Genomic DNA, 22,698 nt, shown 5'->3' with positions numbered 1-22,698 from the left:
TTGTCATGCCATAATTATTAATACTACTCCTCTTATAAGCCAAAATGTCCCAATTTGGTGGGGAGATCACTGCTGCTGCTGCCATTTAGTCACTAAGTCATGTCTGATTCTTTGTGACCCCATAGACTGTAACCTGCCACGCCCCTCTGTCCATGGGGTTCTCCAGGCAAGAATGCTGGAGTAGGTTGTCATTTATTATGCCAGAAGATTTTCCTGACCCAGGGATTGAACCCATGTCTCCTGCTTGGCAGGCAGAATCTTAACTACTGAGCCACCTGGGAAGCCCAGGGAAATTATTAGATCCTCCAATTTACAGAGCACTTATTATATATCAAGCTGTGTATTCAAACTCCTGACTCAGAATTTCAAACAATTTCACTTCTCTAGTTTATTTTAATCTTGGTAAGAGGGAAAAATTAATAGAGCAATGAGCGTTTAATGCAGTGTTGGGTATAATTTGGTCCTGTGATAAACAATAAGACCAACTCAAGAGACAGAGAGAAAAAGTAGATGGGATGGAGGAAGAGAGATCAGAAGGAATAAACAGAGAAAGAAATTAACTGTAGTGATGAATGATGAGATTAGAGAACTAAGGACATATTTGAGTAAAGAATTGAATTTTAAAAAAAGAAGAAAAGACCAAATACATTATGCGTAAAGAATTTTCCAGAGCAGAGAACAGTTTAAACACTCTAAAGTCAAAAGGTATTTCCACTTCCTAGTAACTTTGGTCAAAAAGGAAAACACATTTTGTCTGTTATTCTAAGAAAACCTTATATACAAAAATATACAAAATCTTAAATATGTCTTAACAAACATTAACCCCAAGGAAATAACCTTCAAAAAATATCTTCTTGTGTTAACAATTACCATTTGCTAACAAAGTGATTTCACAAAAGGAAAAGAAAGATACAAATGGCCGCTTTTGACATCAATATGGACTTCTCACTCACCAGAAGAGGCTAGCTTGGAACACTCATTGGTGTGGCTTCTCCCATTTTGGAAATTGTCCTCTGACCCACTCACTACTCAGATGCAGGCAGTCTGTGATTTGCTGGAAAACATGCTTCTGGTCCCCCTTTTATGGAGAGTGAGTAATCCAATCAGTGCATAATCCGAAGAAGATATCCTATCTCACACCACTGGAATTGAAGAGATTTTTAAATCACATTCAACAATACACTAAAAAGATGATACACCACTATAAACTGGGACTTATTCTGAAGATGCAAACCACTCACAAATCATTCAATGTGATCCACCACATTATCAAAACAAATGATAAAAATCACATGATCACCTCAATAGATGCAGAAAAAGCATTTGATGAAATTTAACACCCATAGAGACCATTATACCAGCTCCTTAAAAAATCTAAGCCTAGAACCACTATATGACCTAACAATCCCACTCTTGGGTGTATACCCTGAGGAAATCACAATTCAAAAAGACACATGTACCCCAATGCTCATTGCATCACTATTTACAATAGCCAGGACATGGAAGCAGCCTGAATGTCCTTTGACAGATGAGTGGATAAAGATGATGTGGTACAATGGAATATTACTGAGACATAAAAGGGAACAAAACTGGGTCGTTTGGAGCAACATAGATGGGGACGACAGAGGATGAGATGCTTAGATAAAATCACCAACTCAATGGACAGGAGTTTGAGTAAACTCCGGGAGTTGGGGATGAACAGGGAGGCCTGGCATGCTGCAGTCCATGGGGTCACAAAGAGTCAGACACAACTGGGTGACTGACATGAACAGAACTGAACTGAGATGGACCTAGAGTCTGTCATACCGAGCGAAGAAAGAGAAAAACAAATATGTCAGAAAGAGAAAAACAAATATCATATCTGAATGAATATATGTGGGATCTAGAAAAATGTCACTGGTTTGCCATGCCTAGTCGCTCAGTGTTGTCTGATTTGCAGAGCAGGAATAGAGACGCAGATACAGAGGATGGACGTGGGAACACAGTGGGGGAAGAATGAAGGAGGGGGTGAGAAGTTGGGATAGTAGAAATGACATATAGACACTATAGTGTGTAAAACAGATAGCTAGTAGGAAGCTGCTGTGGCTTCCCTGGTAACTCAGCTGGTAAAGAATCTGCCTGCAATGCGGTAGACCCTGGTTCAATTCCTGTGTTGGAAAGATCCCCTGGAGAAGGAATAGGCTACCCACTCCAGTATTCTTGGGCTTCCCTAGTGGCTTAGCTGGTAAAGAATAAGTCCGCAGTGCAGCAGACCTAGGTTCAATCCCTGGGTTGGGAAGATCCCCCGGAGCAGGGCATGACAACCAACTACAGTATTCTTGCCTGGAGAATCCCCATGGACAGAGGAGCCTGGAAGGCTACAGAGCATGGGGTTGCAAAGGGTCAGACAACACTGAGCAATTAAGCATGGCAGAGGAAGCTGCTGCATAGCACAGGAAGCTCAGCTTGGTGCCCTGTGATGACAGAGGGGTGGGAGGGAAGCTCAGGAGGGAGGGGATATGTGTATATATATGTATATATATATAGCTGATTCACTTCATTGTACAGAAGAAACTAACACAACATTGTAGAGCAATTATACTCCATTTTTTTTAAGTTTGTAAAGAAAGATGTGCCTGCAGGCTCAGTCGTGTCCAACTCTTTGTGACCCCATGGACTGCAGTGCACCTGGCTTCCTTGTGCATAGGATTTCCCAAGGCAAGAATACTGGAGTGGGTTGCCATTCCCTTCTCCAGGGGATCTTCCCAACCCAGGAATCAAACCCGAGTCTCTTATGTCTCCCGCATTGGCAGGCAGGTTCTTTACCACTAGAGCTGTCTGAGATGCCCTTCTAAAGAAAGATAACAAAGAAAGTGTGTCATTAGAAAAATATTTTGAGAACATTTTTGATGAAACATGGTAGAAAAAAAAAAGAGATGACAACAGAAGGGAAATGTGGGATAAAGAACAAAGTTCTTTTTCATTGTGACACATTAAAAAGTTTGATGCTGAGTGCTTGATACCAGAATTATACTCAGCACAGAACATCAGGCTGAGTGCATGAATGCTAAGCCACTTCAGTCGTGTCCAATTATTTGTGACCCCATGGACTATAGGCTGCCAGCCTTCTCTGTCCATGGGATTCTTCAGGCAAAAATAATGGAGTGGATTGCCTCCTCCAGGGGATCTTCTCCATCCTGGAGAGAAACATGTAAAAGAGAAAAAGACACAACATTCTAATCTAAATCACAACCTAGAGACCTTAAAAGTAGCTGTTACATGAGATAGAAACTTGAAGACTTCTGTATCTCCAACATCATAAAATATAAAGTACAGAAGGGTTATAGTGCTTTTATTTGTTAAAATATAAACAATATTGAATGACTTGAATTCTTCCATCAATACTGCACAGTTCCAATCATCTTAACAGTAAGATTAATTAGGTTTCCATCATTTGGCAGATAAATAGGTAGGTATGAATAAGCTAACTTTAAAATAGACTTTTCTTGCTCATGAACTTACTGAAGGATTGCAACATCAAAGTAGTGTTTAAAACAAGAGAGAAATAAAGAACATGGGACTTGAGAACCCACAATAAAACATACATGCATTTGCAGGTACCAAGCTTGTCTCTGAAATGACAGAGAGAGAGAGAGGCCAGGAGCAGTTTTTGGCTCTAAGAAGAGAGAATGGATACCTGGGGAAATAAGTTCACAGGATTAAGAATCCACATCCTTGGTGACATCACTGAGCCAGCCTAGACCCACCATATGCTGAAGATTCAGGCTCCAGGCTGACTGTGTCTTGTCTTACCTGTAGCTGAAAGCATTCTTTCTATGTTATGAATACAGAATCTTAATCTTGTATCTGAGTATTACATCATAGGCAGTCTGTCTATACAGTGACCACAAAGGTGACCATGTTAAAAAAAAAAAAAAACAGGCCAAAAATGAAGAATTTCTGAAACTGAAACACCGAGTCTTTGCTTTTTCCCCAGCTGCAGAGCAGCCTAATGCTCTGTATCCAGTGCCCAGCCTAAGAGTATCCAAACAGTGAGAGAAATCACTGCCTCCCTCCCCAAGGACTTGACCTTCCTGGCCTTTGATGATTCTCTAGGGATGTCACTTACTTGTTCATCTCCCTCCTCCTGTGCTTTCTCTGCTCCTTACTCTTTATCAGTCGTCCCCACACAGCCACCTGCGTCCTCCGACAGACCACATTTGGAGCTGTGTTCACTGTGGCTGTGGCCACTGTTTGGGCCAAAATTGCAACTGTGATCTTGGCGTTCAAGGCCAGGAAACCAGGAAGAACCATGAGGCGATTGCTGGTAACAGGAGCTGCTATGTCTTTCCCGTGTGCTTCTGGATCCACGTGATTATCTGTAGAGTCTGGCTGGGAGTCTCTCCCCCTTTTCTTGAGATGGACACTCACTATGAGCCCAAGGAGCTCCTCATCATGTCCAACAAGGGCTTGGTCACTGCCTTCTACTGTGTCCTGGGCTACCTGGGCTCCTTAGCCCTGGGGACCTTGTCCTTGGCTTTCCTGGCCAGGAACCTGCCTGACACCTTCAGAGAAGCCAAGTTCCCGACCTTTCGCATGGTGGTGCTCCTCAGTGTCTGGGACACCTTCCTCCCCGTGTCTGCCACAGCACCAAGGGCAAGGTCACGGTGGCCATGGAGAACTTCTCCATCTTGGCCTCCAGGGCTGGGCTGCATCTTTGCCCCAAAGTACCACATTGTTCTTATAAGAACTGATTAAAAACTCTTCGAAAAGTTTAAAGAATAAGTTAAGTTCCAAGGGAAATAAACATCTCATGAGTCTCTATCACATTTTTAGGATTTTGAACAACAAAATGTTTAAATATTATATACAACGTATAATATCTGAGTGCATTAAATCAAATTTACCATTATATCAAATGTTCATTCAGATATCAAAAAACAACCGAAATTGCTTTACCTCTATTTGTCAGTGGATTCTACTCTCTCTTTTCCAGAGTGTCTGTGTATAACCGCACTGTCATCAAGACTTACACAGAGGTTTTCTCTCAGACTAACGGCAACCCACAGGTTTTCTGCCTCAGACTAATACAAAAACTATTGAATCTAACCATTTCTTCCATCCTTAAATATGCACAGCCTCTATTTTTCCAGCCTCTCCTCTATCCTAGTAAAAGGTATCTCATAACTAAGAACTTTTCAGAGCATTCTTTGTTGTATCTCCTCCTACTACTTCCTTTTTCTGGAAGAACACAGTGCCCCAAATTTCTTTCCTGTACCTTGTAAGAAATATCTGTGTATCTAAGGCCGAACAAATCCTCAGGCTCCTCAGGCCACCCAAATGGTGCGGGCCACAGAGACGAGGATGGGGGAGAGGTTCACCACTACCCCAAGGCCTGGGTCAAGGTCAGTGAGGGTTCTGGAGCTCTGTATGACACAGGCCCCAGCCTGATCCCTGGGCACCCACCCCCCACCCCCAGCTCACCAGCTGGCCAAAGGCTGGATGAGCTAGAGTGCCCCTGGGAGAAGGCCAAGCTCTGCCTGTTACCTCACTCTCCACCTCATGACCACCACTCCATCAACCGGTGGCTGAATGAGCCAAGTAAGAGTCACTGCTTGGGGGAAGGGCCCACTGTGGTGCCAACCAATGACTGAGCAGGACCACTAATGGCCCCACCTTAACCGTTGCTTGGTAACAGGGTGGGGCAAGTAATGGCACTGAGCAGCAGCTCCAGGCTAAGGGCTGCACTCAGCGAACTCTAATACAGTCTTAAATGGAGGAGGACCTCTCCCCATCCCCATGGCCTCTGTGACCTACTGGCAGCAGCAATGTGCATGGGTTGCAGGCCAGGGGACATGGCCCCTACTGTGTGGGAGGACCAAAGAACCTGAGGGCCAGCTGAGTCCTGGGTGACTGGCTCCTTCAGTATGACGGCTGGACAGCGGTCTGGGGACTTGGCCCTGAGGAAGCTGCCCACCAGAGATCTTCCTCTTCAGCCTGGCCTGGGTACTGGTAGGAGGATCCAGACTGGGTGCTGGACAAAGGATCTTGGGCAGGGTAACAGGCCCTTGCAGGGAACCCCACCTCTTAGCCACGACATGGACCTCAGAGGGTGAAAGCTGTGACTTGGGACAGCTTTGACTTATCCTTTCTTGTCAGAACAGAGAATAACATTTGTTTTGTGGCAATTTACAAGAACCCCTGGAGAAGGGAATGGCTACCCACTCCAGTACTCTTACCTGGAGAATTCCATGGATAGAAGAGCCTGATAGGCCACAGTTCATGGGGTCGCAAAGAGACACTACTAAGTGACTAACACTTTCACTTTACAAGAAAATCATTACCTAAATGTGACCCTGACGTTAAGATCTGACAACAAGAAGTTTGCAACAACTTACCACGCCCCTCCCTCACCTTTCCTAGAAAAGGGCTTTATTGAAAACTTTCAGGGAGTTTGGGGGGTTAAGGCATGAGCCACCCATCTCCTTGCATGCTTCTGCAATCAATCTTTCTCTGCTACAGACTCCCACATTTTGGTATTATTTGGCCTCACTGTGCTTACAGCGCGTGGACTTGTGGTCAGTACAGTTAGCACTGCTGTTGATATCTAGAAAAGATATTCAGAGAGTAATCTTAAGAATTCTCATCACACGCACAAAAATCTCTTTTTCTTTATCTTTTTAATACTATTTGAGATGATGGATGTTAAATAATATTATTATGGTAATCTCTGCATGATACAGATGTCATACCATTATGCTACACATTTTCAAAATATATAGTACTATATGTCAATATCCCTGAAAGTAGAGAAAATATTACAAGGTAAAAATTTAAAGTACAAAAAGCTATAAATGAAAGCAGACAAACTATAATTGTTTTTCTTTTAGAATTGTTTTATTAAATAAAAAATCTACAACTGCTTCTATACTCTAAAATTTAATGAATAACATTATTTCTTATTACAACATACTTCTGGCTAACAGCTTTTCAAAACTTGAGTAAAATCTTTAAAAAGTTTTCTCATGTCACCTGAAACTTGCAAATTTAATGTTATCAAAGAAGGAATGCTTCTACAATCTCACAAAGACCACGACAACAAAGAAACAGGAAGAAGCTGAGAAACTATCTCCAAGGCATTTTTTTCTTGGTAGAAAGCCTTCTAAGTTTAAATATAATTTCATTATATAATATAAAATTATTTTCTTTTACCCCTCCAGGAAGAGGACAAGTAACTTGTCTTTTACTAAAAAAAAAAAAAAAAGTCTATTTCATCAAAGTTTTCAAATTCACTTGCATAAAATTCACAAGTGTCTTTTTATACAGCCTTCCAATCCACCAACAGAAAAGCTCTCTGGACCTGTTCTGTTGTCTTCTGCCGCATCACTATCTATTCATGACTGAGATAAGAGTTTCCTTAATATCCTTAATTCAAAAGCCTGAAAGTGTTTATCTGGGCTCTCATCCTCTGCTATTTAGACAGTGAAGCCCAGGGCAAACAGGAAGAAGCTCAATACCCACTTCTCTCTCCATAACCCCCACGTCCTCCACTGCCTCCTGGGCCATAATTTCCTCCACAGTATGGGGCTGCCTTGTTCCTGCCAACGCCAAAGTTTCCACTTCTCATTGGACCATAGTTAGAAGGTTGCTCGTCATAATTTCCAAAATTGTCATAACCACCTCCAGAGAACCCACCACAGTTGCCAAACCCAGAGCCTCCACCACCATATTCTCCACCTCCTCCTCCATAACAAGGGTAACCTCCAAAATTCCCACCTTCAGGTCCTCCTCCATACCCATGACAGCCATCCCTAGATCTGGGGCCATCTCCATATCCATCAGCTTCTCCTCTAAATTTAGTTCCCAGCCCTTGTCCAAAATTTCCACCCCCACTACAAGAAACACTAAAATCAAAAGGGTCTCCTTTTCTACTTCTAGATCCTTGGACTTGCTGCATTTCCCATATTGACAAAGCCTTCCTGACTTCTGCGTGATGACCATTGATGGCATGGCATTTCTGCAACACTATCTTATCCACGGGATCATAGTCATCAAAAGTCACAAATCCAAAGCCTCTTTTCTTGCCTGACTGCCTATCAGTGATGATCTCAATGGCATCGATTTTTCCATATTTCTCAAAGTATTCTCTAAGATGATGCTCCTCAGTATCCTCCTTAATTCCACCAACGAACAGCTTCTTCAGGGCCCAGTGGGCCCCTCGCTGCCCAGATGCCTCTCTTGGGACAGCACGTCTGGGTTCAAGCACTCTGCCGTCAATGGAATGGGGTCTGGCCGCCATGGCAGCATCCACCTCGGTCATGGATGAAAAGGTGACAAAACCACATCCTCTTGATCTTTGACTGGCAAAGTCCCTCAGGACCACACAGTCTGTGAGTTCTCCCCACTGCTGGTAGTACTTCCTCAGACTTTCTTCTGTGGTTTGAAAGCTCAAGCCGCCAATGAACAGTTTACGGGTTTGTTCAGCCTCTTTCTTTTGCCTTCTCATAGGAACAGATTTCCAGGTTTTCTCCATCACGGAGTCGGTTGCTTCAGCCTGATTTCCCATAGCTGAGGGAGATGAGAGAGATCTCAGGGATGAATGCAGACCAGACATGTCCTGGCTCTGCGGTGAGAATCTCTGCTACCCCAGGAAAATGCCTCTAGGAGCACCTCCACGGGGACCCAGCAATGCTGCTATGACCTCTAGGCACGTTTCCGCCTTCCTGCAAAACACCATTTCCATGAGTGACCTTTCCAGACCCAGTCATCAAATTAACAATGCATTTTCTCTATTAGTTTCCAATTTTGAAATGTATGTTTTATCAGCTCTTCATTTTGTGTTGATTTTCTCACTAAGTTGGATATTCAATGGTTTACAATTAGTCACTGTTCACTTAGTCACTTTGCTCTTAGAAGGAGCTCGAATATATTTTTTTGAAAAAAACTATTCAAACTCCCAAAAACACTCTCTGAAGTTTTCTCAGAAAATCAACTTCAGTTGTACAATGATATCACCTTTATCGTTATCAATCAACTTTCAGTAGGATTTCAACTCCTTTCTCTGTTAATCCATGTAAGAATCTGATCATCACAATCTACTTAAAATGTAAACCTAATCAGGGTATCCTTTCTTTTACACCTAACACTTCTTTCCTCAGAAGATATTTTTAAAGAAGAAAATACAAATACCATTTCATTTCTGTAGTCCCGCCATAGTTATTCATATTACCCCTCTCAACATCTAAGATGCCACAGTTTGGAGGAAAAAGGCACTTGAACCTCCCATTTACAGAGCATCTATTATATGCCAAGTTGTGGACTAAAATCCACGATTTAAAATTTCACTTAACAAAATCATTGCCCCAGTTTATTTGAATCTTGATGCAAGAAAGGGGATCATAGACGAAAGAATGTTTATTACAGCGTTAGGTACAGTAAAGTGCTGTGATAATAAGGACAACACAGTAACAGAAAGAGAAAGATGAAGATGTGGGAGAAGAGAAATAAGAAAGAAAAATATTAATGACAAGTATTAATGACGAAGAGATTGGGAAGGGTCAAATTGATGATATGTGAAGCAGAGAAGTGAAGTTTTGAAGAGAAAAAGACCAAATACCTTGAGGGTAAAACATTTTTTTCAGAGAGAACTATTTAAACAGAGCCTAGGCAAACACTACATCTACCTCATACAGAAAGATTTTACAAAAGACAAAAGTAGACAGACAGACACTCTCTTGCCATCACTCACCAGAAGAGGCCAACTTGGAAATCTGGTCAGTGCAGGTTCCTCCAGTTCTAGGAGTTGTCCTCTGACCACTCCTGAGATGCAGTCAGGCTGTGGGTCCCTGGAAAGTCCACTGGACTCCGCCTCTGACTCTTCTTTTATAGGGGAAGAGAGTGGATAACCAAATCAGTAGACAACCCAATCAGCAGACAACCCAATCCAGAGGACATGGTCTCTCTCAAATCCAAGGTATTGGAGAGACTCCTAAATCTGTACTCTCAAACACAAGAATTTGAGGCTACTGACACCATCAGATACTATTGTAAATGAAAAACCTCAGGGCCCAGACAAATACCACTGCCACTTCATAGTGATCTTGTTTTTTAAAAATTAGCTTATTATCCCCAAGAAAACTTCATACACATAAATACACAAAACTTTTAATCTTTCTTTTTTTTACCTTTTCACTTGGTGCTTTTTATTCACTGTATTTTTTAATTTACTGTATTTTTAATATAAATGTATTTATTTTAATTGGAGGTTAATTACTTTATAATATTGTACTCGTTTTGCCATACATCAACATGAATCCACCACAGGTATACATGTGTTCCCCATCCTGAACCCCGTCCCTCCTCCTTCCCCGTACCATCCCTCTGGGTCGTCCCAGTGCACCAGCCCCGAGGATCCTGTATCATGCATCAAACCTGGACTGCCAATTTGTTTCATATATGATACTATACATGATTCTCCCAAATCATCCCACCCTCTCCTTCTCCCACAGAGTCCAAAAAACTGTTCTATGCATCTGTGTCTCTTTTGCTGTCTCGCATACAGGGTTATCGTTACCATCTTTCTAAATTTCATATATATGTGTTAGTATACTGTATTGGTGTTTTTCTTTCTGGCTTACTTCACTCTGTATAATAGGCTCCAGTTTCATCCACTTCATTAGAACTGATTCAAATGTATTCTTGAGGTACCATTTCATGCCAGTCAGAATGGCTGCGATCCAAAAGTCTACAAGCAATAAATGCTGGAGAGGGTGTGGAGAAAAGGGAACTCTCTTACACTGTTGGTGGGAATGCAAACTAGTACAGCCACTATGGAGAACAGGGTGGAGATTCCTTTAAAAACTGGAAATAGAACTGCCTTAATTTTTCTTAATACTAACACCAAAGAGTATAACTTCCAATTAGGTGACATCTTGTCTTAAGGGCTACTGTTTGCTAAATTAAAGAGATTTTACAAAAGGCAAAAGTAGACACACAAACACTCTCTTGCCTTCAATATGGATTCCACACTCGCCAGAAGAGGCTAGCTTGGAAATCTGGTCAGTACAAGATCCTCTATCTTCTAAGAGCTGTCCTCCGACCACTCCTGAGATGCAGACATCTTGTGACTTGCTGAAAAGTCCACTGACTTCTGCCTCTGATTCTCCTTTTATAGGGGAAGAGAATGGACAATCTAATGAGTGGACAATCCAATCCAGAGGACACTCTCTCAGGAGGAAGGCACGGGAGAGATTCCTAAATCTGTACCCACAAACATAAGAATTCGAGGTTACTGACTCCATCAGATACTATTGTAGAAATACAAAAAACCTTGAATAGCCAAAACAATCTTGAGAAAGAAGAATGGAACAGGAGGAATCAACCTGCCTGACTTCAGGCTCTACTACAAAGCCACAGTCATCAAGACAGTATGGTACTGGCACAAAGACAGAAATATAGATCAATGGAACAAAATAGAAAGCCCAGAGATAAATCCACACACCTATGGACAACTCATCTTTGACAAAGGAGGCAAGAGTATACATTGGCGAAAAGACAATCTCTTTAACAAGTGGTGCTGGGAAAACTGTTCAACCACTTGTAAAAGAATGAAACTAAAACACTTTCTAACACCATACACAAAAATAAACTCAAAATGGATTAAAGATCTAAACATAAGACCAGAAACTATAAAAACTCTTAGAGGAGAACATAGGCAAAACACTCTCCGACATAAATCACAGCAGGATCCTCTATGACCCACCTCCCAGAATACTGGAAATAAAAGCAAAAATAAACAAATGGGACCTAATTAAAATTAAAAGCTTCTGTACAACAAAGGAAACTATAAGCAAGGTGAAAAGACAGCCTTCAGAATGGGAGAAAATAATAGCAAATGAAGCAACTGACAAAGAACTAATCACAAAAATATACAAGCAACTCTTGCAGCTTGATACCAGAAAAATAAATGACCCAATCAAAAAATGGGCCAAAGAACTAAACAGACATTTCTCCAAAGAAGACATACAGATGGCTAACAAACACATGAAAAGATGCTCAACATCACTCATTACCAGAGAAATGCAAATCAAAACCACAGTGAGGTACCATTTTACGCCAGTCAGAATGGCTGCTATCCAAAAGTCTACAAGCAATAAATGCTGGAGAGGCTGTGGAGGAAAGGGAACCCTCTTACACTGTTGGTGGGAATGCAAACTAGTACAGCCACTATGGAGAACAGGGTGGGGATTCCTTTAAAAACTGGAAATAGAATTACCTTATGACCCAGCAATCCCACTACGGGGCATATACACCGAGGAAATCAGAATTGAAAGAGACATATGTACCCCAATGTTCATCACAGCACTGTTTATAATAGCCAGGACATGGAAGCAACCTAGATGTCCATCAGCAGATGAGTGGATAAGAAAGCTGTGGTACATATACACAATGGAGTATTACTCAGCCATTAAAACAAATACATTTGAATCAGTTCTAATGAGGTGGATTAAACTGGAGCCTATTATACAGAGTGAAGTAAGCCAGAAAGAAGAACACCAATACAGTACACTAACGCATATATATGGAATTTAGAAAGATGGTAATGATAACTCTGTATGCGAGACAGCAAAAGAGACACAGATGTATAGAACAGTCTTTTGGACTCTGTGGGAGAGAGGGTGGGATGATTTGGGAGAATGGCATGGAAACATGTATAATATCATATAAGAAATGAATCGCCTGTCCAGGTTCGACACAGGATCCTTGGGGCTGGTGCACTGGGATTACCCGGAGAGATGGTACAGGGAGGGAGGTGGGAGGGGGGTTCAGGATGGGGAACACGTGGCGTATTCATGTTGATGTGTGGCAGAACCAATACAATATTGTAAAGTAATTAGCCTCCAATTAAAATAAATAAATAATTTTTAAAAAAGGAAAAAGAAAAAACTCAATACGTTTGGAGGGGTGATATTTGTAGTTTCTACCAACATGTAATGTTTTTCTTTTACTCAGTTGGTAGCCAATATTTTATGTGAATAACCTTTAAAAAGGCATTTTTATACCATATTTCCTTCACAGTAAGGGGTGTGTGTGTGTGTGTGTGTGTGTGTGTGTGTGTGTGTGTGTGTTCAGTTGCTCAATCTTGTCGAACTCTTTGCGATCCTATGGACAAGTGACAGACTTTATTTTCTTGGGCTCCAAAATCACTGAAGATGGTGACTGCAGCCATGAAGTTAAAAGACACTTGCTCCTTGGAAGAAAAGCTATGAAAAACCTAGATAGCATATTAAAAAGCAGAGACATTACTCTGCGGACAAAGGTCCATATAGTCAAAGCGATGGTTTTTTTCCAGTAGTCATGTATGTATGTAAGAGCTGGACCATAAAGAAGGCTGAATGCTGAAGAATTGATGCTTTTGAACTGTGGTGTTGGAGAAGACTCTTAAGGGTCCCTCGGACTGCAAAGAGATCAAATCAGTCCATCCTAAAGGAAATCAATCCTGAATATTCATTGGAAGGACTGATGCTGAAGCTGAAGCTCCAGTACTTTGGCCACCTGATGATGAAAAGCTGAATCCTTAGAAAAGACCCTGATGCTGGGAAAGATTGAAGGTGGGAGAAGGGGACGACAGAGGATGAGGTGGTTGGATGGCATCACTGGCTCAATGGACATGAGTTTGAGCAAGTTTCGGGGAGATGGTGATGGACAGAGAAGCCTGGCATGCTGCAGTCCATGGAGTCACAAAGAGTCGGACACAACTGAGCAACTAAACAACAATGGACCATAGCCTACCAGGATCCTCTCTGTCCATGGGATTTCCCAGGCAAAATACTGGAGTGAGTTGCCATTTCCTACACTAGGGGATCTCCCTGAACCAAGGATCAAACTCGAGTCTCTGTATTGGTAGATGAATGAGTCACCTCATTCATCGGAGTCACCTGAGAAGCCCCCACAGTAAGGTAATATTCTTAAATAAGTTGATGGATTCACAAAATGACTCTCTGCAGCTGCTCTGGTGAATTGGGTAGATTGGTGTTTGTTACAGGACATTTCAGGCACAGTGTTCTTTCAGGGAAAGGAAGGTCTACTCTGTTGCTGAGGCAGCTCGTGAGTTGTAAAGCAGACCTGGAGCCCTGGTCCTTCCAAAGCTACTATGAAGTGCAGAGAGCAACTTCCATTCTTGTATTTGTAGATTGTATCCCAACCAAGGGAAAGAAAACATTACAATATCGGTAGACATTGCAAATACCTACCCAGGCACAAATGTTTGTTGTTGTTTTTTTTTTTTTTTTGATCTATGACAGTATCTGATGGTGTTAATGGCCTCAGAATCTTGTGTTTATGGGTATAGATTTAGGAATCTCTCCAATGCCTTGGATCTGAGAGAAAGCATGTCCTCTAGATTGTGTTGTCTAGTCTCTCCCCCTATAAAAGGAGAGTCAGAGGCAGAAGTCAGTAGACTTTTCAGGGAGTCACAAGCTGTCTACAACTCAGGCATAGTCAGAGGACAGCTCTTGGAACTGGGGGAAACTGCATAGACCTATTTCCAAGCTGGCCTCTTCTGATGAGTTTGGAATCCATATCGATGGCAAGAGAGTGTCCCATTTATCTACCCTTGTCCTATGTAAAATCTCTTTAATTGCCTGGAGAATCCCAGGGGTGGCGGAGCCTGGTGGGCTGCGATCTATGGGGTCGCACAGAGTCGGACACAACTGAAGCGACGCAGCAGCAGCAGCCCTTAAGACAAAAAGTTACCTTACTGAAAGTTTTTTCTGTGGTGTTAGTATTAACAAAGATTCAAGGGTTCTTACATCTGTATGTATGAAGTTTCCTTGGGGTAAAAAGCCAGATTTTTTTAAACAAAATCACTTTGAAGTAGAAGTAGTATTTGCCCGGGGTCTGTTTAAATATTTCTCTCTGAAAAATGTTTTACCCACAAGTTTCTTGGCTTTTTTTTTTTCAATTAATTTTAATTGGAGCTAATTACTTTACAATGTTGTGGGTTTTGCCATACATTGACATGAATCAGCCATGCTGTAGCCCGGCCATGTGTCCCCCCGCGCCCCAAACCCCCTCCCACCTCCCTCCACATCCCATCCCGCTGGGTCGTGCCAGTGTTGAGTGCCCTGTTTCATGCATCGAACTTGGACTGGTCACCTATTTCACATATGGTAATACACTTTCCAATGTTATTCTCTCAGATCATCCCACCCTCACCTTCTCCCACAGAGTCCAGAAGTCTGTTCTTTATATCTTTGTCTCTTTTGCTGTCATGCACATAGCGTCGTCATTACCATCTTTCTGAATTTCATATATATGCATTAATATACTATATTAGTGTTTTTCTTTAGTGTTTACAATAGGCTCCAGTCTTATCCACTTGTTAGAACTGACTCAAATGCGTTCTTTTTCATAGCTGAGTAATATTTCATTGTGTGCATGTACCACAGCTTCCTTATCCATTTGTCTGCTGATGGATATCTAGGTTGCTTCCATGTCTGAGCTATTGCAAACAGTGCTGCAATGAATGTTGGGGTACATGTGTCTCTTTTGACTCTGGTTTCCTTGGTGTGTATGCCCAGCAGTGGGATTTCTGGGTCGTATGGCAGTTCTAGTTCCAGTTCTTTTAAGGAATCTCCACACTGTTCTCCACAGTGGCTGTACTAGTTTGCATCCCCACCGACAGTGTAAGAGAGTTCCCTTTTCTCCACATCCTCTGCAGCATTTATTGTTTGTAGACGTTTGTCTGGAGAATCCCAGGGATGGGGGAGCCTGGTGGGCTGCCCTCTATGGGGTTGCACAGAGTCGGACACGACTGAAGTGACTTAGCAGCAGCAGCAGCAGCAGCAGCAGCAGACGTTTTGATGGCAGCCATTCTGACCAGTGAGACATAGTACCTCGTTGTGGTTTTGATTTGCATTTTTCTGATAATGAGTGATGTTGACCGTTTTTTCATGTGTTTGCTAGCCATCTGTATGTCTTCTTTGGAGAAATGTCTGTTTAGTTCTTTGGCCCATTTCTTTGATTGGGTCGGTTTTTTTTTTTTCTAGTATTTTCTTTCTTTCTTCCTTTTTAATTCAGCTCTCTGCTGCTCCATCCCAGAGTCTCTGATTCATCACATCTGGGAGCAAGGCCTGAGACTCTGCATTTCTAGTAGTAATTCCCCAGGCTTTGTTGCTGCTTATGGTCCAAGGATTCATTTTCTCACTCTGAAAATCACTGGTCTAGCCTGGTGAGGTGGAGAAGCTTTTTGAGACTTGACAGGAGGGTCCTTATTACAGATAGAGGCCTGGTTGACCCCTTGGCAGAATGCACAGGCGCTACCCCAGACTCTGCCATACTGGGTCTCAGATTTCTTTCTCTTCTTATTAATAGTGCTTATAATGTGGGCTGAAGAGGCAGTGCTCCCATGAAAGGCAGTTCTGAACTAAATGACACTACAAAGCCCAGACTATCCCATTTTTAAGCTGGAAGAAGACAGAATGTTCCAGCCATCTGCCTGATACATCTGGACAGGGTCTGCTTCTCGGGGTTTAGTTTCCCCTGTGGTGGCCCTGAGCTGCAACAAAGACAGCACAGATCGGAAGTCCATGGGCCCTGGGGGTGACAAGGCGGTGAGGTGCTAGGACTTGTGGTAAGGGTTTTGTCTGTGATTTGCCTATATCACTCACACCAGGGTCAAGGTGACTTTTATTTTACAGTGTCTTTTCTTTTTTTCTCGCTTTTTGATTCCTCTACCTGAGATATCCTCTGAGGCTATATCTAACTGTACCTTATTTCTCTTCCAAATTAATCCAGTACCTTTGTGCATTTTTATGTTTCTATAAAGCTCCTGATGTTCAAGCTGGTTTTAGAAAAGGCAGAGGAACCAGAGATCAAATTGCCAACATCTGCTGGATCATCGAAAAAGCAAGAGAGTTCCAGAAAAACATCTATTTCTGCTTTATTGACTATGCCAAAGCCTTTGGCTGTGTGGATCACAATGAACTGTGGAAAATTCTGAAAGAGATGGGAATACCAGACCACCTAACCTGCATCTTGAGAAATCTGTATGCAGGTCAGGAAGCAACAGTTAGAACTGGACATGGAACAGACTGGTTCCAAATAGGAAAAGGAGTACATCAAGGCTGTATATTGTCACCCTGCTTATTTAACTTCTATGCAGAGTACATCATGAGAAACGCTGGACTGCAAGAAACACAAGCTGGAATCAAGATTGCCGGGAGAAATATCAATAACCTCAGATATGCAGATGACACCACCCTATGGCAGAAAGTGGAGCTAAAAAGCCTCTTGATGAAAGTGAAAGAGGAGAGTGAAACAGTTGGCTTAAAGCTCAACAGTCAGAAAATGAAGATCATGGCATCCAGTCCCATCTCTTCATGGGAAATAGACGGGGAAAACAGTGGAAACAGTGTCAGACTTTATTTGGGGGGGGGGCTCTAAAATCACCACAGATGGTGACTGCAGCCATGAAATTAAAAGACGCTTACTCCTTGGAAGAAAAGTTATGACCAACCTAGATAGCATATTCAAAAGCAGGGACATTACTTTGCCGACTAAGGTCCGCCTAGTCAAGGCTATGGTTTTTCCTGTGGTCATGTATGGAGGTGAGAGTTGGAGTGTGAAGAAAGCTGAGCGCCAAAGAATTGATGCTTTTGAACTGTGGTGTTGAAGAAGACTCTTGAGAGTCCCTTGGACTGCAAAGAGATCCAACCAGTCCATTCTGAAGGAGATCAAACCTGGGATTTCTTTGGAGGGAATGATGCTGAAGCTGAAACTCCAGTACTTTGGCCACCTCATGCAAAGAGTTGACTCATTGGAAAAGACTCTGATGCTGGGAGGGATTGGGGGCAGGAGGAGAAGGTGACGACCAAGGATGGGATGGCTGGATGGCATCACGGACTCGATGGACATGAGTCTGAGTGAACTCCGGGAGATGGTGATGAACAGGGAGGCCTGGCGTGCTGCGATTCATGGGGTCGCAGAGTCGGACCCGACTGAGCGACTGAACTGAACTGAACTGATAAAGCTTTGTTTAATGTCTACTGCTTCCCAGGTGGCGCTACTGGGAAAGAACCTGTTTGCCAACGCAGATGTAAGAGACTCCGGTTCAATCCCTGGGTCTGGAAGATCCCCTCAAGTGGGGGAATGGCAAACCACTCCAGCGTTCTTCCCTGGAGAATCCCATGGACAGAGGAGCCCGGAGGGTTACAGTCCATAGGGTCGCAGAGTCGGAAACGACTGAAGTGACTCAGCACGCACACAACGTCTACTGCATTGCCAACAGATTCTTTAGCGTCTGAGCCACCAGGGAAGCCATCTTTGTACATTTAATGTTGTCTAAAACAACCTGGAACCTGCTTTGATGTTGGGCTAAAATCTAATACATCACTGGCTCTTGTATTTCTGGGAACATTTAGCAAACAACAGAATGTTTTTAAAAATTCAGCTCTCTGATCCATATGTGTCATCAGTTTGCCCTTCTCCAGTCTCTTTATCATCGATAATTGTCATTAATATTTTCTCTTTCTTCTTACATCTCTTCCTCCCTACCTCCCTCTTTCTCTGCCTCTGTGATGGCCGTACTGATGATCACAGCACTCTATCGTACCTAACACTGTAGGAAACATCTTTTAATCTATTAACCCCTCTCTCTCCTGAGGCTGAGGAGCGCGGAGGCGAGATGACTCCGTCTCCCATCCTACGCAAAGAGCGCTCTGACGAGCAGTCCGCGGATCGCTGTAAAGATACAGGCGCTGCCCAGCAGTCCGGCGAGAAGGACCGCGGCAGGGATAAAGCTCGGAAGCGGCGCAGGGCCTCGGGCGGTAGCAGCAGCTCGGGGGCTCGGTCCCGCGCGGGCTCCAGCCGCGGCTCCAGCTCGCTTTCAGCATCTGGCCGCTCCGGACGCTCCAGTGGGTCCCGCAGCTCCAGCTCCAGCAGCTCCTCCGACTTTCCGAGGCCTTGGTGCCCCCGAGACCACGGGCCGCGGTCCCGTTCCAAACCCAAACCACCCAGACGAGATGAGAAGAAAAGGAGACGGCACAGCCCCGCCCCTAAGCCCACCAAAGTGCACGTCGAGAGGCTCACCCGGAAGGTGACCAGGGAGCACATCCGGGAGATATTCTCCACCTTCGGGAGAGTTAGAGAGATCGACCTGCCCAGAGAAAGGATGCGCGCGCATCCGTCTCAAGGCCACGCCTACGTGGAGTTCAAGAATCCGGAAGAGGCTGCGAAAGCGCTCAGGCACATGGACAGAGGGCAAATTGACGGCCGGCAGATCACGGCCACAGCCGTGCTGGCCCCCTGGCCCCAGCCACCGCCAGGCGACTGAGCCCTCCCCGGAGAATGCTGCTACCACCCCCGGCATGGCACAGGCTAAGGAGGAGCAGGTCGCGTTCCCCTTGGGGCAGATCCCCCGAGCGCCGGCGAACCTGCTTCCCCGGCCGCCCCCGCCACTGGAGCGGCTCCAGCTCCAGCTCCTGCCAAAGGTGAGGGCAGCAGTTGACACGTGTCCCCGAGCAGTTAGAGCTCAGGCTGCGGGGGTGTTGCTGGTTTAGGGTTGTGATTGTAAAGATGCCCTCCAGTGTTCTGGCTGGAAAACTTCCAAGTTTCTATAGTTAGCAAATCCAGCAGGGATGAGCCAGGGGGCTCCAGGTGGAGGGACATCCCCAGCCTGGGAACACGTTTTCCCATGTCCCAAATGAGCTGGGCTGATCTGATGGCCCGGTCCTGCCGTAATGCCATTCCTGTTATCCTAGCCCTGCTCCCCTGCTAGGGTCCTCTTCTGACCTCTAGGGTCAAATGCCCCATGTTATCTGCCCCAAATAGTTCTTTTCACGTGTGTACACACACACACACACAGACACACACACACACACACTCCCCTCCCTTTCTCTGAAATTGGCAAGTTGTGAGCCAGATCTACCAGCTCATCACAGAACCACCCCTACCAGGGGCAGTTGTGTTGCTGTTCATGGTCCTGCAGGCTACCTTGGCAATATGTACATTGCTTTTTTGGTTTTTATTGTACAGTCAGTACTATTTATTTTCTGTTTGGGGTTTTGTAACTTTGTGTCATTTTAGATGATGTTGTGGTGGTTCTTTGTTGTGTAGAGTTAACCTAGGATTAGAACTTTTAAAAAAATCTTTTCTGTCACAAAGATTCAAATAAATTGGGGCAACGACTTTGTTCAGTGACATTTTGAATCATGGGTCTTAGTCCACAACTTGGCATATAATAGGTGTAAACTCTGTAAACATAAGGATCACATAATTTTCTTTCCAAACTGTGAAATACTGGGTGTTGAAAGGTATTGTGTTACTAATTATGGCAGGACAACAGGATTAAAATATTTTTATTTTCTCCCTCTAAAAGCATCCTCTGAAGACAGAAGTGATGGGTTGTAAAAGAAAGGGTGCACTGATTAGGTTTACATTTTAAGTAGATTATTATAGTTAGAGTCTTAAATGGATTAAGAGAGAAAGAATGTTAAAATCATAGTGACAGTTGACTGCAGTCTCCCACCAAAAAGGTGGTATCATGGTATAACTGAGGTTGAGTGACTTTCAGAGAAAACTTTAGAAAGTGTTTTTGGAGATTGAATACTTTCTTTCAACAAATTGTATCTGATCCCCTTCTAAAGGCCAAGTGAATAAGTAAGTATGAAGTATGTCAGTGTGAACCATTAAAGTCCACATTACTCTTCCCTTCATTGGGTATTCAACTAGGTGAGAAAATCAACATAAAAGGAAGAGATGATAATACATATGCAATTCACAATTTGAAAACTAATAGATAAATTGGAATCTTAATTTTGATGACTGAGTCTGGAAAGGTCACTCTCTTCAACTGGTATGTTTTGCAGGAAGATGGAAAATCACTCAGGATTGCTTCAAGGGAGACAGGAGCTGAGAGGCCATAGCAGCATCGCTGGGTCTTCGTGGAGATGCTCCTAGAGGTATTTTTCTGGAGCACCTTAGTTTCTCACCATAGAGCCAGGACAGTTCAGACCTGCATTCTTCGCTGAGATCTCTCTCATCTCCTTCAGCTATGGCGAATTGAGCTGAAGCAACTGAGTCTGAAACCACAGAAGAAAGTCTGAGGAACTACTGCCAGCAGTGGGGAAAACTTACAGACTGAAACTCTGGTCCAGGAGGCAGTGGAGGAAGTGAGGGTTGGGAGGGCAAAGCTGATATTGAGCTTTTTTTTTTTTTTTTTTTGCCATGGGCTTCCCTTGTGGCTCAGCTGGTAAAGAATCCGCCTGCAATTCGGGAAACCTGGATTCAGTCCCTGGGTTGGGAAGATCCCCTGGAGAAGGGAAAGGCTACCTACTCCAGTATTCTGGCCTGGAGAATTCCATGAATGATATAGTCCACGGGGTCGAAAAGAGTCAGACATAACTGAGCAGCTTTCACTCACTGTCTGAATACCAGAGGATGAGAGCCCAGAGGTAACAGGACAGCTTCAGGTGATGGAAACTCTTGTCTCAGTCATGAGTAAACATGCCGTGATGTGGCAGAAGACACCAGAGGAGCTGCAGAGAGCCATTGGTGAATGGAGTGGATTATTTAAGAACATTACCTGCCTGCAGAGGAAAAACTATATAGAAAATGCCTCTGAGACAGTTTCTTAGCTTAATTATTTTTTCCTAGTGGTCTTTGTCAGAGTGTAGAAGCATCCTTATTTTGATCATGTGAAAACTTTTGCAAGATTTTTCTCAGATATTGAAAAGCTGTTAGCCAGGAGTATGTTGTAATGAGGCATAACATTGTTCCTTAAATTTTAGAGTGTAGTTGTAAAGCAGGTGTACATTTATGATTCAATAAAATAATTCTGAAGAAAAACACAGTTGTTTGTCCTCTTTGATTTATACTTTTTTGTGCTTTTAACTTTTTCCATAACAATTTTTGTTCTGATTTCATGAGATATCATTGACATACAATTGACATACAGTACTATATATGTTTGGGCTTCCCCCATGGCTCAGCGGTAAAGAATCTGCCTGCAATGCAGGAGTTGCAGGAGACGCTGGTTCAATCCTAAGTCAGGAAGATCCCCTGGAGGAGGGCAGGCAACCCACTCCAGTATTCTTGCCTGGAGAATCCCACGGACAGAGGAGCCTGATGGGCTATAGTCCACAGAGAGTCCACAAAGAGTCTGAAGCGACTTAGCACATATGCACACAGTATAGACGTTTAAAGGGAATATAATAGTATAATGATATGACATCTATATCATGAAATGATTACCACAATAGCTTTGACATCCATTATCTCATTAAGGTACAGTACTATATATGTTTAAAGTTTAAGTGTTAAAAGCTTTATTTTTTTTAATATCTGTAAACTCATGTATTAACACAATACAGTAGAGACTGTTCACATGTTTACCAGTAATTAATGCCCAAACTGTATTAACAAATCTGGAATGTCTGCATCCCACAGCCATGCCAGAGAAATTAGTTTTGTTCATTTGTGTTTCACCTGCATGCATGCATGCTCAGTCGGTTCAGTCATGTCTGACTCTGCGACCCCATGGACTATACCCTGACAGGTTCCTCTGTCCATGGGATTCTCCAGTCAAGAATACTGGAGTGGTTTGCCATGTCCTCCTCCAGGGGATCTTCCCGACCCAAATCAAACCTGAGTCTCTTATGTCTCCTGCATTGACAGGCTGGTTCTTTACCACTTAGCGCCACCTGGGGAAATTACTAATAA

At 43.3% G+C, this 22,698-nt stretch overlaps 2 pseudogenes; one reads left to right on the top strand and one right to left on the bottom strand.

Moving 5' to 3' along the window:
• Window positions 1-7,489: 7,489 nt before the first annotated feature.
• LOC138441737 (heterogeneous nuclear ribonucleoproteins A2/B1 pseudogene) lies at window positions 7,490-8,512 on the bottom strand (annotated as a pseudogene).
• Window positions 8,513-18,664: 10,152 nt separating this feature from the next.
• Window positions 18,665-21,803, top strand: LOC138441735 (RNA-binding protein with serine-rich domain 1-like; annotated as a pseudogene).
• Window positions 21,804-22,698: the final 895 nt, after the last annotated feature.

Source organism: Ovis canadensis, chromosome 5 (genome assembly GCF_042477335.2).
Source record: "Ovis canadensis isolate MfBH-ARS-UI-01 breed Bighorn chromosome 5, ARS-UI_OviCan_v2, whole genome shotgun sequence".
NCBI lineage: Eukaryota > Metazoa > Chordata > Mammalia > Artiodactyla > Bovidae > Ovis > Ovis canadensis.
Note: the sequence above shows the minus strand (reverse complement) of the source record. Positions and strands in the feature narration are given on the sequence as shown.